Consider the following 20,574-nt stretch of genomic DNA (forward strand, 5'->3'; position numbering starts at 1 on the left):
GACCTTACATTGCTTTAACCTTGACTTCATATTTCTGAACAGCTTGCTATAACCATCTCTGCTAATGCCTACCTTATCCATAGTATATTGCACATCCTCCTTGTCCAAGCAAGAGCTCTGCAAAAATCCCTCAATGCACTGCTCCTTTGTTTTTAAACTTCTTCTTGTGAAAATCTTTTTGGCAACCTTGAGAGGTAAAACATCACAATAATGTTTAGCTGCCATTTCATGTTTGATGCAGAGTTTGGTTGTTGTAGCAAAGTCCTAAATCAAAAGGTACAAAATTAACTGATTATTGTCCAAATGACACAACAAAATAAACAAACTAAATTAAAGTTAACTGAATATTAATCATTTAATAAAGAACAATAGTAATAACAATAACATAAGCAGAATCACAATACAACTTAACAAAAAAAAGATTAACACAATACAACTTAACAAAAGATTAACAACCTAACATAAGCAGAATCACAATACAATTAACAAAAAGAATCACAATACAACTTAACAAAAAGATTAACAACCTAACATAAGCAAAATCATATAAAATAAGCATAACAACCTAACAAAAAGATTAACAACCTAACATAAGCAGAATCATATAAAATAACAATTCCTTGCTGCTCTGATTCACTGCTGCAACTCTCCACCACGTCTCAAGGCTTCAATGTTCTTTAACTTCTTTTCTCTTTGTCTGTTTCCTAACATTGTATTCTTGCTTCTAGCTTGTTTGAGCTGAGTTTGTAGCTTTTCATTGCTCTCTTTACATTCCTCAAGTTGTTGTTTAAGAGTATTTATCATTTGTTTGGTCAAATGATCTTCTAACTTAAGAATATCTCTCTCTGCCGCAAGACTCTGTGTATAACCCAGCAACCCTCTTTGACCATCACCCACAAATTTTATCAAAGATGAACAATTTGAGAATGGCGGAGTGCTCTTTGTCATTGGGTCCACTGGACACAATGTTCCATCAGTCCAGAGATCAATGTGATTTTTTTGATATTGCCGCATTGCTTCAAATATGGACGAGGACACCTCTGCACATTTGTTTCTCTTGCGCACTGGACAATATTCTTCATTTAGCTCAATGTGTAGATGGTATAAGCTTCTTCTCTTCCTCATGGAAGTCTATTAACAGTATTTGTTAGAGATAGTACTATAGGGAAAAGCTGTGCAGATACGAGGAAGAAAACGACACAGAAAAGATTTGTTTCAACTTTTGGAAATTTTGAATTTTGGGCCAGAACTGACCTTTTCGTTAGTTTTGGAGGGAGTATTTTTTAGAATACGAAAGATCCTAGAAAGATTTGACAATGATATGTTTCGGTGGAGGTAAAAAGGACGCAAACTCACCTTTTTACAAACATTTCACTATTTTTAAAATAAAGTATATATTCTCTCTCTACATATTCTTACAAGGCACAAAAGTGACCTCAAAATTCCCCTAATGACGTAACGATTTCAAATTTCCAGAGAGCAACAGAGTCACAGACTGCAGAGAAGTTCGCAAACAGGAGTACAGAGACTTGTACCTAAGCCTTTCCCGCGTAGATAGGTAAGCTCCGCTCTCCTTCTTGCTCCTTCCACTCTTTCTTCCTACATTGCACGTACTCTTCGCAACACCCCTCCCTCTATTTCTCATGTGTTTGCACTCTTTGCAAAAATTCATCGTGCCATGCAAGACCAACCCCAACTGGCAGCTCCATACTAATGTGTTGAGCGTAATCACGACCGCTTCCCAGCAAGGTTCCGGCATCGGCTTATGGCAATGCAAGTATTGCAGAGTCCAGCACACCAGTACCATAACGCGAGTCAAGAGGCACTTGACTGGCATTGGGTGCAAGGATCAGATTGGTGCATGTGAAATAATACCAAATCCCTTGAGGGAGCAACTCATTGAGGAGTATTTTCCGGGAGGTGCACCTACAATGCAAGGTACTCCCAACATGCAGGATGCTTTACGGGATGCTTTTGTTAAAGATTTGGAGAGTCTAGGTATGCAGACACAGGTTGGGGAAGGTTCGCCTTCCACGCAACCCCCTACTGGCAGGAAAAGGGCACGTGTTGGCGACAATGATTGATGACCTCTTTCCACGTGATACAGATACATCTGACAAACCAAAGCAAACCACTTTGTCTAGTCGCATCTCTTCGCACGCTTGGACTAAAGAGCGTCAGAGGGTGGCGTGGAGATATGTCCCACTCTTATTGAGTACAACATATCTTTCAATGTTTTGTGCATAGATCAATGGAAAAGAATGGTAAAAGCAATTGCGCAGGTTGGGCCTACTAACACATGGGTCTTGATTACACCAAGATGCGGACCACCATGTTAGATGAGTAAAAGGCCTTAATTGAAAATGCACTTACTCCAATGAAAGCATGATGGAAGGAGTTTGGGTGCATCATTATCTCAGATGGGCGGGCCGACATTCGCAAACGCCACATAATAATTATTCTTGTGTCCTCTTGTTTGGGCACCTATTTCTTGCGTGTTGTGGATGCAAGAAAAGCAAGGGAAAAGATCACAATTGAGTTTATGTATGGTCACATCAAAGGACGATAGAAAAGGTTGGCAAGGTGAATGTTGTGCAGGTAGTGACAGATAATGTGGCAAATTGTAAGGCAATGGGAATGATGGTCAAGGAAGAGTTTCCCGGCATAGTGTCGACTCCGTGTGCTGCACATTGCTTAGATTTGCTTATGGAGAATATTGGGAAACTTTCATGGGTGCAACCCATAGTTGCAGATGCTACAAAGGTTACCACGTTCTTCCACAAAAAGCATCAAGATCTTGCTATTTTTCACAACCATATCACTTTGGATATGGTGCGCTCTTCCAAATCAGATTTGCATACATTTACTTGGTTTTGTAAAGGCTCTACAAGCTTAGAGATCAACTCCTTCATACAATCGTGGATCCAAAATGGCAACACATGTCTAAATCCAAGGAGGCGCCTACAAAGCACTTGTAGAGACGGATCCTTGATGAGAGTTTTTGGCAAGAAGTGCATGCTCTGTCAGTGGCACTTCAGCCTGTATACATCCTCCTTCGATTTACAGATATGGAGGGATCGACCTTGGGTCTAGTCTTTCATTTGTTTTTACAAATGAAAGACTATATCTCCAAATGCTCCTTGTTGTCTGCTAAACGGTAAGAGGCTCCCCCTTTATGTACTACAATGATACTATCTATCAATGATTGAGTGTACATTATGGACTCTAATTGCTAGGCACAACTCAATTTCCAGCCGATCCGATATATTGGAGTGTGTGGAGAGACGATGGACTTTCATGAGACGTCCCATCCATGCAATGGCCACCATGCGTCATCCTCTCTACAAGTTGCCAAAGCTATGGAGTGATACCTTCCTCAACACAAAACGATTTGAGTATTTTGTCCTATGTGCATGCTTTGAAGAGCATGCAGACTTTTATTGTGTTTCATTATTTTGATTCAATTCATATGGCATATACAATGCCGACTTGTGGCTGATGCCATAGACATTATGCTTGTAGTTGATTTTGTACCTGTGTTTCATTGTTTTGTTTCAATTTGTTTGGCATTCACAATGGCATGTTCTGGCTGGCGCCAATGACAATATGCTTGTAGTTGAACTTGATTTATTGATTTATCATTGAGGCTTGAGGCATTTGAGATTTATGTCCAATTATCAATATATTCATTTTCAGTGATGCTCCTCGCATTCAATTGCAAGAATAAGTCCATGTAGTATGTGGTCATTGCAAGGAACATGGATATGCAAGGCTAGGTTGCCACTCTAAGGGTGGTGGATTGTGGACCCAGCAGCTGAGAAGCAGGTGGGTATTTGAGCTTGACCCTATCCGGGGCAACCAGGAATCGCATACTGTGGTGTCCATTAGTCAAGCTTTGGCAGCCAAAATTAACCTTCACACAATCCTCACATCAGAGAGCATCATGAATCCGTATAAATTTGGCATGACATTTTCAAAGATCTATCAGAATGAGCTTAATGTGCTACACTAGAGACAGCCTCACAAAAACTGAACACATTCGGCTCATGCTGTGCAGAGTCCCCCCAATGAAATGCACTACTACCCACAAAGCTAGTCAAAGCAAGTCCAGCAAAATTTCTAACCAACAGAAGGTCTATTTGACCTTTGAATTAATGTTTCTTCTAGCTGTGTATATGCGAGCGCTCAAAAGAACCTGGATTAGGCACAGTTGCACCTACAACATTCAAATTATTTATTCTAACTTCAAAATGAAAGATCAATAAAGTGTAAAACCTACAAATATAGTCAATTTACACCAAAGAATTCCAAATCACAATAAACATCGCAGTGATGACATGATTAAGTAGACCCTGCCTCTTGGCTGGTATACATTCTCATCACACCCGACAGATTTGCACAGAGATGAACCTTGTCTTTAAACCAAAATCCATTCCAACTACTAATGTCTTTAATAACTTCGTACCTCAACATCTAAAGGTAGTACAAAGACAACTTTCCCTTCAACTTCTTGAATATTTGGACAGAAACTGCCCAATGACTGCTAGATGTGAACGGCCCTGCAAACAGTGAGATAAAGCCATGCCCATAACCTTATCCCACCAGCAAGACACAAACATGTTCCGCACGAGAGAATTCGAAAAAAGAACATACTCCAAAATAAGGATGATTAAACAAGAGTCCAAAAGATATGCTCACATTACCATTACTCTTTACCTAACACAATTGCAAGAGGCTCATCTCATTCGTAACATCCGGCAACGCATGAATACCCCCACCATAGAAAAGAAAAACAAAATAAAACAAGGTTCAAGAGCTCTGCAAAATCAAGCTTCAATAAGCTTCCTCGCCCCTAAAACTCTGAAGGCCAGTACATCAAAACACTTCAACTATATTCTTAAGAATTTTTAACTACAAGCCATTCAAGCATTTTGATTCTTCAAGTATCGTCTCGTTGTTAGATGGGAGCGAAACCTCCATTTCAAAAGAAGGAAGTATTAGCCCACCTCAGTTCTATCTAGGAGCTTATCATATTGATGCACAGTCGGAACCTGGAAAGAAGAGGTTCCACTGGCAGAAGCTCCACTATGGGTCTGTTCATCTCAGTAAGATCACAAAAGAAAGTTCTCGCCAGTGAAGTCACCCATCACAAAACTGAGAACTGCTCAAAATCTAGCCTTAACCCTTAAACCAGAACAGTGAAAAGGTGGATAGATACATACATAGATTTACACAGAAACACAAACATGTACATGTAAAAATGTGTGTGTGTGTGTGTGTGTGTGTGTGTGTGTGTGTGTGGGTGTGGGTGTGTGTGTGTGTGTGTGTGTGTGTGTGTGTGTGTGTGTGTGTGTGTGTGTGTGTGTGTGTGTGTGTGTGTGTGTGTGTGTGTGTGTGTGTGTGTGTGTGATTTCTAGAGAAGTCCATGCCAACCCAAATTCACCTTTGCAGTTCGTGTGACCCATAGTAGATATACTGTAAAACTTGCTGCCAGTAAATGCTCCCCTGCACACATGCTCGCGCAAACATGCAAATACACATGACATAGAAATCAACAAAATGAGTTTCTAAAATGGCGAAAGACAAGGAGAATAGGCACTAACAACAAGAAACAGAAAACGCATTCAAAAGGGATGAGAAAGCACAACAAAATTCATGCAATGCTCTACACAATCTCTCCTTAGACAAATGGAAAAGTGTAGAAGCAAAACACAGACATTAGCAAGGTTTGAGTAAACAAGAACATGAATTATTCCAATACCAACAGGCCTTTTCGACTGTAGAATCTGACAACTATAAGACTTATACACGGCACAACTGAGCTCGTACATCCTTACTGCACGCCATCCAGTATCTCATGCATAGCATCCCTAGCAGCTTCCACAAACATTAGATTCAACTTCAGCTTAGTTTCCATAAAATAATTGCTTTAGAACTTAGTGATCAAAGTCCTTGAGCTCAGACAAATAAGAAAGCACTCCTGCACGCCTCTCTCTCTCTCTCTCTCTCTCTCTCTCTCTCTCTCTCTCTCTCTCATACACGCACGCGTGCACACACAAAACTACGCCTTACACCACCTTCTGTATCGCTCTTGAGATTGTGCTTGTTGAGAGGGAGCTGCTGCTGTAGCGGATCGGGACGGGGGTCGCTGTTTCCGGACATGGGTGCGTGCCGCTGCAGTATCGCGAAACCCTATCCCTATAGGAAGTGACGGAGCAATGCAGCTTACCCTCGTGATTATTTGACACCCCACCTGTCAGGTGGATCAATGGCCCCTATTGAATGGGGGGGGGGGGGGGCGGGATTGGTTTTGCGCCGTTCGATGGCATATTAATACCCCCACAAGTGATCACCATCTGAACCCTAAGGGGGGATTCACAAACGTCCGTGGACAAACTCCCACTATACAAGTTATCAAATGGCAAAACTCCACATAGGCTAAGCGGACATTCTTAAACTCGTTTCACAAACAAACAAATGGGCATTGCGTGGACTGCCAACGCACGCCCCTCATGGTTTGATTTTTGGGCGACACCGCCCCCCCCCCTCGCCGGCACAACCTGCGAGTGGCTCTACGTGACTCCCGCCAAGAGAATATCGTGCTGACAGTTTTTTTGAAACACTTGATAAACGAAGCACACCAACATTTTCATCTCCCTATCACATAGAGTCGTTGTTGTTGGGCTAAGCTTCCTCCAGGTAATGAACATAAGTTTTTCTGTTTGAATTCTGTTCTAGGTTGTCAAGCGCGCGCGCGCGTGAGAGAGAGAGAGAGAGAGAGAGAGAGAGAGAGAGAGAGAGAGAGAGAGAGAGAGAGAGAGAGAGAGAGAGAGAGAGGTACACTCTCATCAAGCACCCTTGTCTATTTCGATCAGTGCATAAAGTGACTACTTCATGTGTGTGTGTGTGTGTGTGTGTGTGTGTGTGTGTGTGTGTGTGTGTGTGTGTGTGTGTGTGAGAGAGAGAGAGAGAGAGAGAGAGAGAGAGAGAGAGAGATTGAAGATGGATTTTGTTGAGATTGTGTTGTATAATGTATGAAGATGAGCATTGTGTGCTGACAAAGGTTGAAGACGTGCATTCAAATAGTGTTGTGTGTCTGTTTTGAGAGAGAGAGAGAGAGAGAGAGAGAGAGAGAGCTGATTGAATTTGATGTATGATGTGAGAAGTACATGAAGACATGTGCATGTTGAGAGGGATCTCATGCTGGTTGTTTTTGAATTTGAATATGGACATGCATGAGAGAGAGAGAGAGAGAGAGAGAGAGAGAGAGAGAGAGATTGAAGTTGGATTTTGTTGTATATTGTATGAAGAGGATCATTGTGTGATGAATAATGGTTGAAAACATGCATTCAAATAGTGTTGTGTGTGTGTTTTGAGAGAGAGAGAGAGAGAGAGAGAGAGAGAGAGATTTTGCTAGTTGAATTCGATGTATGTTGTGAGAAGTACATGAAGACATGTGCATGTTGAGAGGGATGTTCTGCTAGCTGTTTTTGAATCTGAATATGGACATGCATGAGAGAGAGAGAGAGAGAGAGAGAGAGAGAGACCTTGTCCCTTGCAATGTGAAGAGTGATGGCCATGCAACGATTGTTGGATGCTGAGAACCTTGACAAGGAAGAGGTACACTTCACGGAGCTCAGTCAAGGTTCTGCGATACCCAATTCCTGTTCATTAACTCAACCCGAATTTTTAAATGATGGCTTTACTCCAATGATGACCTCCACCTCGCACTTGTTCTGGGGTGTGCCACCTGCGCCTACTCCAACACCACCACCAGCATTGTTCACTGCACAACCAGGACCACACCCAAGAAGCAACAATGGTCGGGAATCCCAAGAGGATGGAGCAAGTAATGTGAAGCGGTGAGCTAGAAAAGCTGGGAGTACTCAGGAGACAAGCACGAACGACAATGCGATTGCAGCAAAGCCACCAGCAAAGATACAGAAAATCAAGACAACAAAGGTGGATGCAATAGCTGAGGAGGGTGAAGAAGCGAGCATGAATGAAGAAATGTGGAAAGATCATTGGGTGGTCAATCTTTGCCATGAGTGAGGTGCCCTATAGGATGATTTCAACAAGCCTCAAAAACAGGGAACTGATTTATGGTCCAAGATAGCTAATAAACTGTTAGCCTTGTACTCATATTTTGACAAGGATAGTGAGGCATGTAGGAAGAAGTGGAGTCGTGTGTATGAATTGTATAAGGCAGACAAGCTGCACAACTCCATTTCTGGAAATGACACACAAAGGGAATGCAAGTGGTATGATATTGTAAACGAGTACATGCATGATTGGGCTCATGTTAAGGTGTATAGTCATGCATCTACTTCAGGGGAGAGCATAGGAGATGTTGGAGCATCGCATCACCAACAACGACACTTGAAGGGAAGGATGGAAGTGGATCAGTATCAACCACCATTGGCTCAACTAGCGGTCCTCAAGTAAAGGTGCGCGGTGGAAGAAAGTATGCACATATGGAAGAAGTCATTGCCCAAGTTAGGGAGAACGATCGTGGTATCTTGGCGTTTTGCAAGAGTCTGCCTCCAAAGGTGAGGCTTTGCTATCTGCAGCAAATGCAATGGAGTCTTGACGTTTGGATATTTTGGAGCATGCGAAAGTGAGGATAATGTGGAGTCTAAATGCTGATGTAATTGTATCTATTGTTTGCAAGGGAGGAAAGGCAAAATTGGAAAATTGCTATTTGCTAGTATTAAACTTTGTTTTGCTTTGTGGATAGATGAAGTTATCAATTGGTTTTGTATTTTGTTATGAGTCAATCTCTTTGGTTAAATCTACGTGTGCATTTCAACTCTAATGTGTTGTTATTAAAGATGGCAGTACTCGATGTTGCGAGGGGACTTTGGACACTACCGTCTTCTAGGAGATTGTGCTTATCCTGCTCAAAGCTATATGCTGCCTCCATTCAAGGGAGGAAAGGTAGGGTTATCAAGAGAGAAAATGCTTTGGAACTTTGTGCAGTCTAGTACTCGCATGCCTATTGAAAGGGCTTTTGGCATGTTGAAAGCTCGATTTCAAATTCTATTGAAAAGATGTGACATGGATCTAACCAATATGCCACACATGGTTGCCACATGTCTTGTTTTGCATAACATGTGCATTCTTCACAAAGATACTTTTGATATGAGTTGGATTGAAGAGGCTCGAGGCGATATAGCTGCTACTTGTCAGAGGCGCGAGTTGCGACCGTTAGCACGTTCATTGCTTCATGAGGTTTCATGATTATTTCAATGTATGCGAGAAAATTTGAATTTTATAAGTTGTATCGAAATTATATATGAGTCGAGAGAGAAATGATGAAAGCAGAACAATCTTTTTGTTTATTGTTGGTTTGTCAAGTAATTGTGTTTATGGCCAGATTTGTTACTCGCAGCAGTCATAGATCCTTGTTGTGTTGTATGTTGGTACAAAGCTAACATGTGTGAGAAAGATGATCTAGTCATCAAGCTTATGGAGTGCCTGTTGATGGTAGTTTACTGTTTTGAAAATACAGAGCTATGGGGAGAATGTGAGACAAAAAAAGAAAAAGTGTGGGCGGTTGTTTGTGAAAGCTTCATGCATGTCTGCGGACAAATAATGCACTTTTTGGTGCCACATAGGAGGACATGTTGAGGACATCCGCCAGCTTGTCCGTGGACGTTTGTGAATCCGCCCTAAGTAAAGTCAAAGTGAACACCCGCCATGATCACGTGTGAATCCCAATCGTGATGTGATCGCCTTGTGAACCCGTCTATTCCTCAGTGATCCTTCTGTGATCCCAAAGATCCCAAAGTGATCTCCAAGTGAGCACCATGTGATCCCCACCCCATCATTTTTGAAAATGGAGGTGTCAAATAGTTTCGTGCATAGCCCACCTCCTGCACACACACACACACACACACACACACACACACTGTTAACCCTCGTGGCTCACGGACACCCTATCGCCTACGACGGACACTGTAACCGTATTATTTATTTAAGTAGAGTCAGGCACCGGGCTTGTCGGTCCAATAGGGAAAGGTAGAGTGATCGCCGATGAGAGGCGCACTCTAACACGAACATGCTAGGGTTAGTTGGCTAAGCATGGGCGCCCAAGTGTGAATGGGGTGAGCTCACATAAAAGCCAATTAAACCTAAAATTGAGTCATTCTCTCATTGTGCAATAGAAACTGCTCTTGCTCCATCTCCACCTTCTCCTTCACCATCTCCTTGTGCGTATGTGTGTGTGTGTGTGTGTGTGTGTGTGTGTGTGTGTGTGTGTGAGAGAGAGAGAGAGAGAGAGTGTGTGTGTGAGAGTGTGTGTGCGATCGAGCGTTGCGGCGGCACGACGGCGACGAGGCGGTTGAGCGCGGCGTAGCAGCGTCTCCCTCTTCTTCGCGGCGAGGAATCCTCTACGGAAGGAGCATAAGGCGGTGAGTGACACACAATTGCCCTCTTTGAGCTTACTAGTTAAACTAGTTGTGTGCTTGGAGCCGTCTGCGGCTCGTACACGGTGTATCGGCAAGTCCCTTGATTCGACAGTGCGGCAAGGAGCGCACATTTTTGGCGCCGCTGCCGGGGAATAGCCCTGCACTAAGCCCAAGAGGCACTTTGTGCTTCTTGTATGAGTGGTTTGCAGTAGGAAAGAAGAGGGAGAGGAAGGCTTATTTTTTCTGCAAGTTGTTAATTCTGTTTTTCTGTTGCGCATAGTTTGCATTTTCTGTGTTTTCTGCTGCATACATTTAGTATTAGTTAGACAGTTAGCAAAATTCTGTTTTTCTGTTTACACACAGTTAGCATTTCTTGTTTTTTTTTGCATTTTCTGTGTTTTCACTGCACATTTCTGTCAAGTTTCAATTTCTGCATTTTCTGTGTTTTCTGTGTTTTCTGGTTTGTGCACAGTTAGGCGCCCAGTTAGTTAATTAAGTAGGTTAGTAATTAGGTGAACCACTGATTAGCAGGTCAGTAGGTAGGTGGGACAGTAAATAGTTAGGTGAGGTCAACGCGCACCAAAACGCGTACCAAATAATATCTCAAAAAAAATCAAAAAAAATTTGGAAAAAAAAATATTTTTTAAAAAAATCAAAAAATAAAAACGTGAGCGAGGGGGAGGTTAGATTTTCGAAAATAAAAAACGTGAGTTATAAAAACGGACGGGTTGGGTTGTATAAAAGTTAGATCGAAATCAGTTCCCCAAGCCCAAGCCCAGGCCCAGGCCCAGGCCTAGGCCTCAGTCCTATGATATAAACTAGACTCACTCTTATATATATACCCTACTCCCTCAAGAGGGAATGAGAACATGTGGGACAAGTCCTCCACTCTCCTCCCTTCTCTTCCCACTTGCACCCTTAGACTTTCTAGTTTGGGCCTAGTTCCCTACTGGAAATTGATAGTTTTAGGGATTCCGAGGGCATAGAGTGACCAAACGGAGGGCTATAAAGCACGGCACGACCCTCTGACCGATACGCTCGTTTCGAGCTATCACACGGCCCATTCCACGACACTCTCTAAAAAATCTAGCAAAAAAACAAACAAAAAACACGCTAAAAACTAGTCACAAGGCCTCCTAGAGCAGCTTTTTGACACCTTAGGGTATCAAAAGCACATGCACTTACGCTCTGGGCGGGTGCTAGAACACGAGCACATTGAGGGTGCCTCTGTTCATACGGACACCCATTACCCATCCACGATAGGATCTAGACCCTCAGCGGGGACACAAGGTAGCACCACCCAAGACCCTAAAATAGCCGCTAGTGATTCCTCCTCCGACTCAGAAATCATGGAAGCATACCCTACCCAAAACACTGAGAGAGAAGGCCATGCACCTCCCAAAGCTCCACAGCCTAGTACTAGTATGTTTAGCCGTTTCATGGAAACATTAGGTAGAGCTACTCGCTCGAAACCTGATGCAAATGAAGCACACGAAGGGGGTGGGGAAGCGGACTCTCCTTTCACATCGCACGTGGACCCCACACCCCCAAAGAGTGTCCATGTGGATATCCTGCCAACTTCTTACCAAGAAGGCCCTGTTGAGCTGCCTCCTTCAGAAGTTCCCTCTAGAGTACCGTTGGTGACAAGTAAAACCACGGGGAGCAACATTGCTTCTACCTCACAAGAAACCGTTAACACGTCGACTCTAGAAGGATTGTTCATTAATGATCATTGGACATACGACCTCCACACTGAGGTGTTGACGGATCTACACTCTGGCCACGCCTACCATGTAGGATGGATAGAGATTGTACAATCCACCTCTAGTGCCACGAGCATCGAAGATCAACAGAAAATGATCTGTAATGTTATCCATGGCATTATTCAATCAGAAAGGCAAAACCGAGGGGTAAATATACTCTCAACTGGCCCCATGAGATTTCTGGATACGAGCAAGGCTCAACAGCCTACTCTATCACAAATGGAGACTCCTCTAATGAGCCCCATGGACCCATCTTACGTCATTTCACCTGGGGTCTCTATGCAATCTGAGCCTCCGAGCGACAACTTTAGCTTCCCTAACTTGGCTCAACCCTCTATTAAGGAAAACACAGTGCTCACTCCAGGGATAAGCCTGACAGAGAATGTACCGATGACATCTACGGTAAGCGCAGTGCCACTACCTAGTGTCGTAGTACCTAATATGGGGCCTCGACCGTATGTGCCTCTAGCCCCTTATGCACACATGGCCCCCACACCTCCAATTGTACCACTTGTTTATGCTCCTCGAGTGCCGCTCCCTAGCCCTTATCCGAGTGGACCTATGCCCGGTTATGTTCCATATCCTGCATCATCCACACATATGCCAAGACCGGTACCCGTCCCTCTCCCACATATGATTCCAAGAGTACCTCCACTGGCCCTGCCTCCTCACATAGGTGACTTGGCAGCGTTTGCTCAAACCATAGGTCGATCTATCGCGGAAAATATGCGTCATGCATCTGATAGAGAGCCTAGAAGTAAGGCAGTACAAATTGCCAAACTCACGCAAAAATTCAATGGGGACGAAGATGCTAGAAAACACATTGAAGTGTTTGAACAAGTATGTGATTCCTTAGGGGAACGCAACAAACTACATAAGTGCAATGCCTTAAGCTTGACATTAAGTGGGAAGACTGGAGATTGGTATAGAACCCTAAGGGTGGACGAGAAAACAATCTACCCTACCCTTCGAAGGTTGTTTCTAAAGGAGTACATACGAGAAGGTGTGCTTTGGGGTGTAGCATCTCAACTACAGAAGGCCGAACGTAAGGAAGGAGAGTCAGTAAGGGACTTCATTAGTCGTCTAAAGCACTTAAACTCTATCGATTCATTCGAGGGTTGAGGAATGAAGGAATCTATAATGGACTAGTGATTAGAGGTATCACAACCTGGGAAGATGTCACTGCCAATGCAATCCAATTAGAGGACAACTTGATGATAGCAGGCATGAGGGTGTCTACTGACACGAGATCCACTAGCTCACAAGCCATTGAGTATGAACCCATGACTGCAAAGCCCATTGCCAATGAGCCAAAGGTATTTGAGACATTCTTGACAGACCTCACCAAGGCAATCCAAGAGTCTCTTAAGGATAATCGACCCCCTCAAAATAGTCACATGCATCCAAGAAGGGAGCAACAATGGTGTTCCATTTGCTTAGGTCCACATAGCACTAGTGAGTGCCCTACGTTTAGAGTAAAATTTAATGGAACTTGCAACGCATGTGGTAGGTATGGTCACCAAGCTAAGGATTGTTTAATGATCAAACGTATGATGGCAAATAGACCACCTGTAGCCTGGACGGATGCACCTCGAGCTCTTGTATCGATGCCTGCTCCACTTGTTGAGCAACTACCGCAACACATGGTCCCTAGATCTCAAAATGTTGTACAAGCTACACCGCTACCACCTCTTGTGCTAGGACCGCAACCCCCGCATCCAAGAGTCGCCCCTATGAACCAAGTGGGTTGCGAGCCATCAAATGCTTATGCAGATGGCTGTGAGGAGGAAATAGACACTAGTATTGCCTACGGACTTGATACATTGGAAGAGTGTCCTATATACTACATGGAAGATTGTTGGGGGCAAGTCAAGCCGGTTTATCAAGCTGCTGCTCTCGCATCCAGAGGTCAAAATATCAACACCCAGACTAGGAGGCCACCTCTTCAATGCTACGAGTGTGGTGGACCACATCGGGCAGCGGAGTGCCCTATTAGGCTGCAAAAGAATGCTGCACAGATGCAAATGAATCAAGGGAGCACGTCTGCAATGCCAATACTCACAAGTAATCGTTGTGGCATAGATCACTTGATTGCCCAATGCCCCTATAACCCAAATGCGCCTAAAATCACACCCCTAAATTTGGTCGAAATTGCTAGTGTGACATCGCCAATACCACCCGTCGCACCCGCTTATGCGATTACACGGTCCATGCTTCAAGGGCCAGGCCATATCCTCGAAGAGAGAGATACCGCGTCAGTTATCCAAGCAAAGAAAAAGAAGACACGAAGGAAGAGGCCGCAGAATACGGGAAATTCAAAGCCAAGTTCCAAAACAAACATAGGAACAGGAGATGACCCCGTGTATATGAATGACCTCGAGGATGATTCAGATTCAATCGAGACAATGGAGACTAGAACCAATACCACAAAGGGAAAGACCGACAAAGAAAACCGTAACATGGAACCAAATGAAAACCGAATAAGAGAAAACCATAAAGAGCCTCTGAAAACACCACAAGTGTTTCCAAATCCAATCCAAGACCCCCAAGATAAACCGCAGAGGCAAAAAGGGAAGAATCCTATACGCAAATAGAAGCTTCGACACAACCTCCACCTACCACTGTACATATCCATACAAGCACGAAAGAGTTTGCACCTCCCGGGGTAAGTTCACCACCTACAACAACGTTGCAAATAAAATCATGGGAGAGTACCTTACCACCCTTGCAACTAGATGAAACGCATAGGGCGGTCGAATACTATTGGTTAAAACCTTCACCCATAACAACTTGGAACAATTGGTTTCAAAAGGTGACGACCTCATTCCAAAAGGTATGATCTACCCAAGGAAGGGGGGAGTGTTTGCTAACATCAATCATTCACTTGCTCCCCTCTCAACCTTGCTCCCTGACCTCTCAATTCCAATCTTAGGGAATGTATATATATAGCCTTATACTCACAAAAAACAAAAATAGTAAAGAGCAAGAGCGACTAGCAACGAGAGAGCACCCTATCAGATCTTACATATAAGTCCAAATTCACCGTGTCAATTCAAGCAACACACAAAAACAACTCTTATGTTTTAAAGGCCTAACCAAATCTATCTGTCTTGTCAGAAATGGCTACTTCACCAGAGGCATGCACTTCTATTTTTGATGAAAGGTACCCTTTGTCTTTTCCTCAAGTGTTCTACGTATGCTACCCTATACTTTCTTGCGAATGGGATTTGATAGAGAGCCTTGCATGTGAGAGAAATTTTGAGGAGTTAGAATGGCTGATACGTCTATGGCTAACTAGTGATCCATACCCAGTAGCGAATGTGTCTCCAATGGCACATGCTTATTCTTTTGCACAAGATGAGTATCCACGCATCGCGAGGTTCTTGATTAGCATGCTTGCACAAGAGGATGATGAAGAGGAACTAATAGAGACCGAGGAAGACTATGGCCTCACGGACAACGATTTTATTTATCTAGATGATGAGGATAGAGGCCTAGCCTTAGGGTGGCCACCCGGTTTATATAATATCCTCTTTCCTTGATTCTAAAAGGGGTGACAGATAGGTAGGTTAGGGGTCTAGATTGTGTTTTGAGTTTGTTTTTTAGGAGTTTTAATTTTTCACACTGACATGCCTCCTAGAGGTATAGTGCCTGTTTTTGGATGTGTTAGGTAGGACTTATATGGATCTCCATCCACATGGCTGAGGACATCTGCTTCAACGAAATGAGCCACTCCATACCTCCAGGTGTACTACTTTCCATGATTCATGTTGGTGGATATGTGTAATTGCTAATAATGATTTTTCATTCTTTGTTTGAGTGCAATAGTTATGATTGTTATCTGCCATTATAGATGTATAAATTTGTCTTTGCTTAAGTTGATTGAACTCCAGTTTAATCTTATGGATGAGCGTGGAGATTAGGAGACCGTGACTTTAGGTTAACTCATTTACTTGACCACTAGGCCTAACTAATAAAATTATCCGAGTATTTGAGACCTTAGGAATGTTTTAGGCAGAGAAAGGCTTGCTCACTCAAACAACAAAAAACACTAGTGCGAATACCAAGGAAATGGAAGCAAAAAAAAAAACATAAGTGTCACAAATGAAAAATCTTACGCTGGAAGAGAAATCCTGGCTTGAATTGGTACTTCACTCACATGTATTGTCTATGGTACTAGAGCCCTCGAGGTTCCCAGTGTGGGCGCTTTTCCTTGAGAAGCAAAAAACCCCGGACATACAAAATAAGCACACACGTCACATGATTGTGACCCAAAGTAAAATAGTATTAAAAAAATAAAAATAAAAAAAATTTAAAGACTTCCATTGAGCTTATAGTTAACATTTCAAGCTTTTGTTTGCAGTTGTGAGAGCGAGTTGGCTAATCAAAGCTGAAAAGCATAATTAGGGAATCTTGCATTTAGATAATCTTCTTAGCTTAGCTAGTACTAGAGTAGTTGCTTTAACCTTAGTCATAGCTAACTAATTGATAGACTCACCCATAAGCTCAAAACTCTTGATTAATTAATTTACTCAAAGTGCAATTTATTTGTCCTTAATGACAGTCTAACATTTCATAAATCTTGCATTTACTCATTTCCACATGTACTTTACATTCCCCTCATGATTTATGGCAATATAATTCCGCTTGCTAACACAGTGACTTTGCCTTGCAGATTCAAATCTAGATGCACTACAACATGGACATACCAAGCTTCAACTCAATAGCTTCCGAGGACGGAATCTACATCAGGAAGGGGGGCAATGTTAACCCTCGTGGCTCACGGACACCCTATCGCCTACGACGGACACTGTAACCGTATTATTTATTAGTAGAGTCAGGCACCGGGCTTGTCGGTCCAATAGGGAAAGGTAGAGTGATCGCCGATGAGAGGCGCACTCTAACACGAACATGCTAGGGTTAGTTGGCTAAGCATGGGCACCCAAGTGTGAATGGGGTGAGCTCACATAAAAGCCAATTAAACCTAAAATTGAGTCATTCTCTCATTGTGCAATAGAAACTGCTCTTGCTCCATCTCCACCTTCTCCTTCACCATCTCCTTGTGCGTGTGCGTGAGAGAGAGAGAGAGAGAGAGAGAGAGAGAGAGAGAGAGAGAGAGAGAGAGAGAGAGAGAGAGAGAGAGAGAGAGAGAGAGAGAGAGAGAGAGAGAGAGTGTGCGATCGAGTGTTGCGGCGGCACGACGGCGGCGAGGCGGTTGAGCGCGGCGTAGCAGCGTCTCCCTCTTCTTCGCGGCGAGGAATCCTCTACGGAAGGAGCATAAGGCGGTGAGTGACACACCATTGCCCTCTTTGAGCTTACTAGTTAAACTAGTTGTGTGCTTGGAGCCGTCTGCGGCTTGTACATGGTGTATCGGCAAGTCCCTTGCTTCGACAATGCGGCAAGGAGCGCGCGCACACACACACACACACACACACACACACACACACACACACACACACACACACACACAGAAGATAGGTCAATGAGATGTTGAATGTTGAATGTGTAGGGCAAAAGACCTTGTTATAGTAGTTTTAGAGTTGGATCGCACCCTGGTCACTGGGAGGCTCAACACTAAAGATTAGGGGGTCTTGAATGAAGACCGAACTGTGGGATCAACAGCAGGAAATGCGGGCACAATTGTCATGACAATGGACGTCTGTTGGAGGGTGGCTAAGTTTACTTTTTAGGCTCGAGTTTACTTTTGCCCGCGCATGATCATGTTGCAAAGCGGAGTGTTGGACAACCAAATCCATGTGGGCGCGTGGTCAACACATCAACCTGCCAACAAGAAGGTCGAGTGTTCGATATCCAGCTGGGGAATGAGATGCTTGGAATTCACAGCAACACCAAGCAAGGCAAGCGCTTTTTCCCCGTTCAACTGCACATATTGTGTTATCATGAGAGAGAGAGAGAGAGAGAGAGAGAGAGAGAGAGAGAGAGAGAGAGAGAGAGAGAGAGAGAGAGAGAGAGAGAGAGAGAGAGAGAGAGAGAGATTGCTCCTGCACTTTGACTCTACTTCTTCATGATAAACATTCAAAGTGAAGGTTCTCAGTCTTTTGAGATCATGGGCGAGAAGATAACTTCCTTGCCTCGGACTTTGCAGTCTTTTGTGCCTTGCAATAATCCTAGAGAGAGAGAGAGCTACCTTACAATGCTCGTATCTTCTATTTTGCAAGTGACATATCATGTATGGGGTGTCCACCTATAGTAGTGTAGGTTGGGAAGCTATTCCTCCACAAGGGCTTTGTCCGTTATAGTAAAATGCGATTGAAGATTGTCTGAGTTTGTTTCTTTTTGCATCTAGGAAGACTTTATGTTACAATCACCTTTCCATCACCGTGGTTTGCTGGGACAAAAAAGCCATGTACAGGTCCACGTCAAATTACGACTAGTTTTTTCTCTGCAGGTGCAAAACAATCTACTTTGATGGGTGAGTTATTCACCTCGTTGAGAGAGACCACAGATTTTTGTGTCAAATCAACCAGGGCGGACAATCAGCAGAGATGAGTGAGTACATGTCAGCAAATGTTGCTCCCACATGTTTTGTAAAGGAAATTTGGTATGTTTCACTATTTGCTATTTGCATGCATGCTGGTTTTGAAAGGCCATCTTTTAAATTTCTAGATTATTGTTAGGTTGCCAAATTAGAGAGGTAGATTCTTATTTCTAAGTGTAAAACAATAGATATATTGACCATCATCTTCGGCTACATGATTTCATTGATTCTTTGGTGTCAAATGACCACACATCATTGTCTTCTCCTCCCAATAAATCCATAACATGAGACCAAGATCCATGCTTGTTGCTCTTGTAGGTTCAACATGTTGTTCCAAAACCCATTTTCCTTTCGTGCCTGCTTTGGGACATCACCATTATATAGACCTATTATGTTGCAACCGACTTTGTTCGACCCAATCCTGCAACATACATTGCTTGTGGAACTAATTTTGATGTCCCAACCACATGGAGAGGGCATGTTGGGAGATTTATCTTTGCTGATCATTCAAGTGCATTATCACATTCGCAACAACGACACGCAGTTGTGACACTAAACGCAAGGCAAATTGTGCCACCCTACACCATTTTATGTCCGTCCAATTTCAAGGAGAATATTTCACACAACCCACTAGCTCTATCACATGCATTGGTAAATGTTTATCATTTGCAAGCCACAGCCACTCAATTCCAAAGCATTAAGGGAATGTCTTGCCGATGACTTTGTGCCCCCACGCTGAAGTGTACACGCCTATGGAAGTGCCCCTACCTACTGTTTCAGTGGAGTCTGCATCTTATGCTCATTCCGAGAAAGGTCGCAAAAGTCAACGCAATGCACTCATAATGCACAAGAAAAAACAACTCCCAAGACTAAAAAACCCCCGAATGGTAGATTTCATTGGGATCTACATGCCCAAGCAGTTCTACTGGAGTGAAAAAAACATTACTACACCAACTTGATCTCAGTCACTTACTATGATTTGTATCAAAAAATCAAAACCAATGAGGAGCAATGGATTGATATCATGACATTGTTTGCATTGCAAGGTTTGGTGGTTCACTGGTAGCAAGCATACAAGAAGCACAAAGCGTTCCATTACTTTATATCAAGAAATTAGTGATTAGGAGAGGAATACATCTTCCGGAAAGAGATTCATAATGGGCCATGACACCTATTGAGTGAGTCATAAAAGGGAAAATTTCTTAGTGCAATTTTCCTATAGAGCTATATGAACTCATGGATCAAATATTTGGTATGGACAGAGCAATGAACCCTTCTATGACTAGTGTGGGCACTAGCAATGACATGTTTACTATGTTGTACAATTAACATTCTTTGAACAATGGGTCAAGCTCCACTTACTGATGCTATGCTACCTATTGATACACAAATTCCATGTCGTAGCTCTAGTAACAGTCCTCATGTGGTTGATTGAACAACGAACACCACATCGTTCGACAAAATGCCAACAAATGGTGGTGTAGAGAAGAAGACCAGGAAAAGGACACAAACCTTCAACGTTGTCCTTGTAGAGGCAACTAAGGACCTCATGCGGGGATGGGAATTAGCAAAGAAAGGGAAGAAACAGAGACATGAGTTCACGATGCACACACAGCATTTGCAACATGAAGAGCTCGTAGGAGATGAACATTAGAAGATGGAAATTAGCCTTCTCTTTGCAAATGTAGTACATGGCATGGCATCTACCCTTGGGAAGATGGCAGAAAAACTATATAAGGTATGCATTTATGTCTCCCTAAACATCAAACAATTTTTTTTTTCTAAACATCACTCATACTTGTCCGTACAAGACTAAAAAAACATGACTAAATGTCCGATGAACCTTTACTAGAAAATGGAAGACACACGACTCAAAGTAGCAACACGAGATACACATCTTGGT

General features: G+C 43.1%; 1 long non-coding RNA gene and 1 pseudogene across 2 annotated transcripts; one reads left to right on the plus strand and one right to left on the minus strand.

Moving 5' to 3' along the window:
• Positions 1 to 5,308: 5,308 nt before the first annotated feature.
• On the minus strand, positions 5,309 to 6,280 carry LOC147426054 (uncharacterized). 2 transcript variants are annotated; one of them, XR_015186287.1, is made up of 2 exons: positions 6,078 to 6,280; positions 5,309 to 5,870 (listed from the first exon to the last, which is right to left on the minus strand). It is a non-coding gene; the product is annotated as an uncharacterized LOC147426054 (long non-coding RNA). The 2 variants fall into 2 exon arrangements; XR_015186286.1 differs by having other exon boundaries at positions 5,309 to 5,877.
• A 12,716-nt stretch (positions 6,281 to 18,996) lies between these two features.
• Positions 18,997 to 20,325, plus strand: LOC147426055 (uncharacterized; annotated as a pseudogene).
• Positions 20,326 to 20,574: the final 249 nt, after the last annotated feature.

The sequence above is a fragment of the Adiantum capillus-veneris genome, chromosome 24 (genome assembly GCF_014529385.1).
Source record: "Adiantum capillus-veneris isolate H3 chromosome 24, ASM1452938v2, whole genome shotgun sequence".
NCBI lineage: Eukaryota > Viridiplantae > Streptophyta > Polypodiopsida > Polypodiales > Pteridaceae > Adiantum > Adiantum capillus-veneris.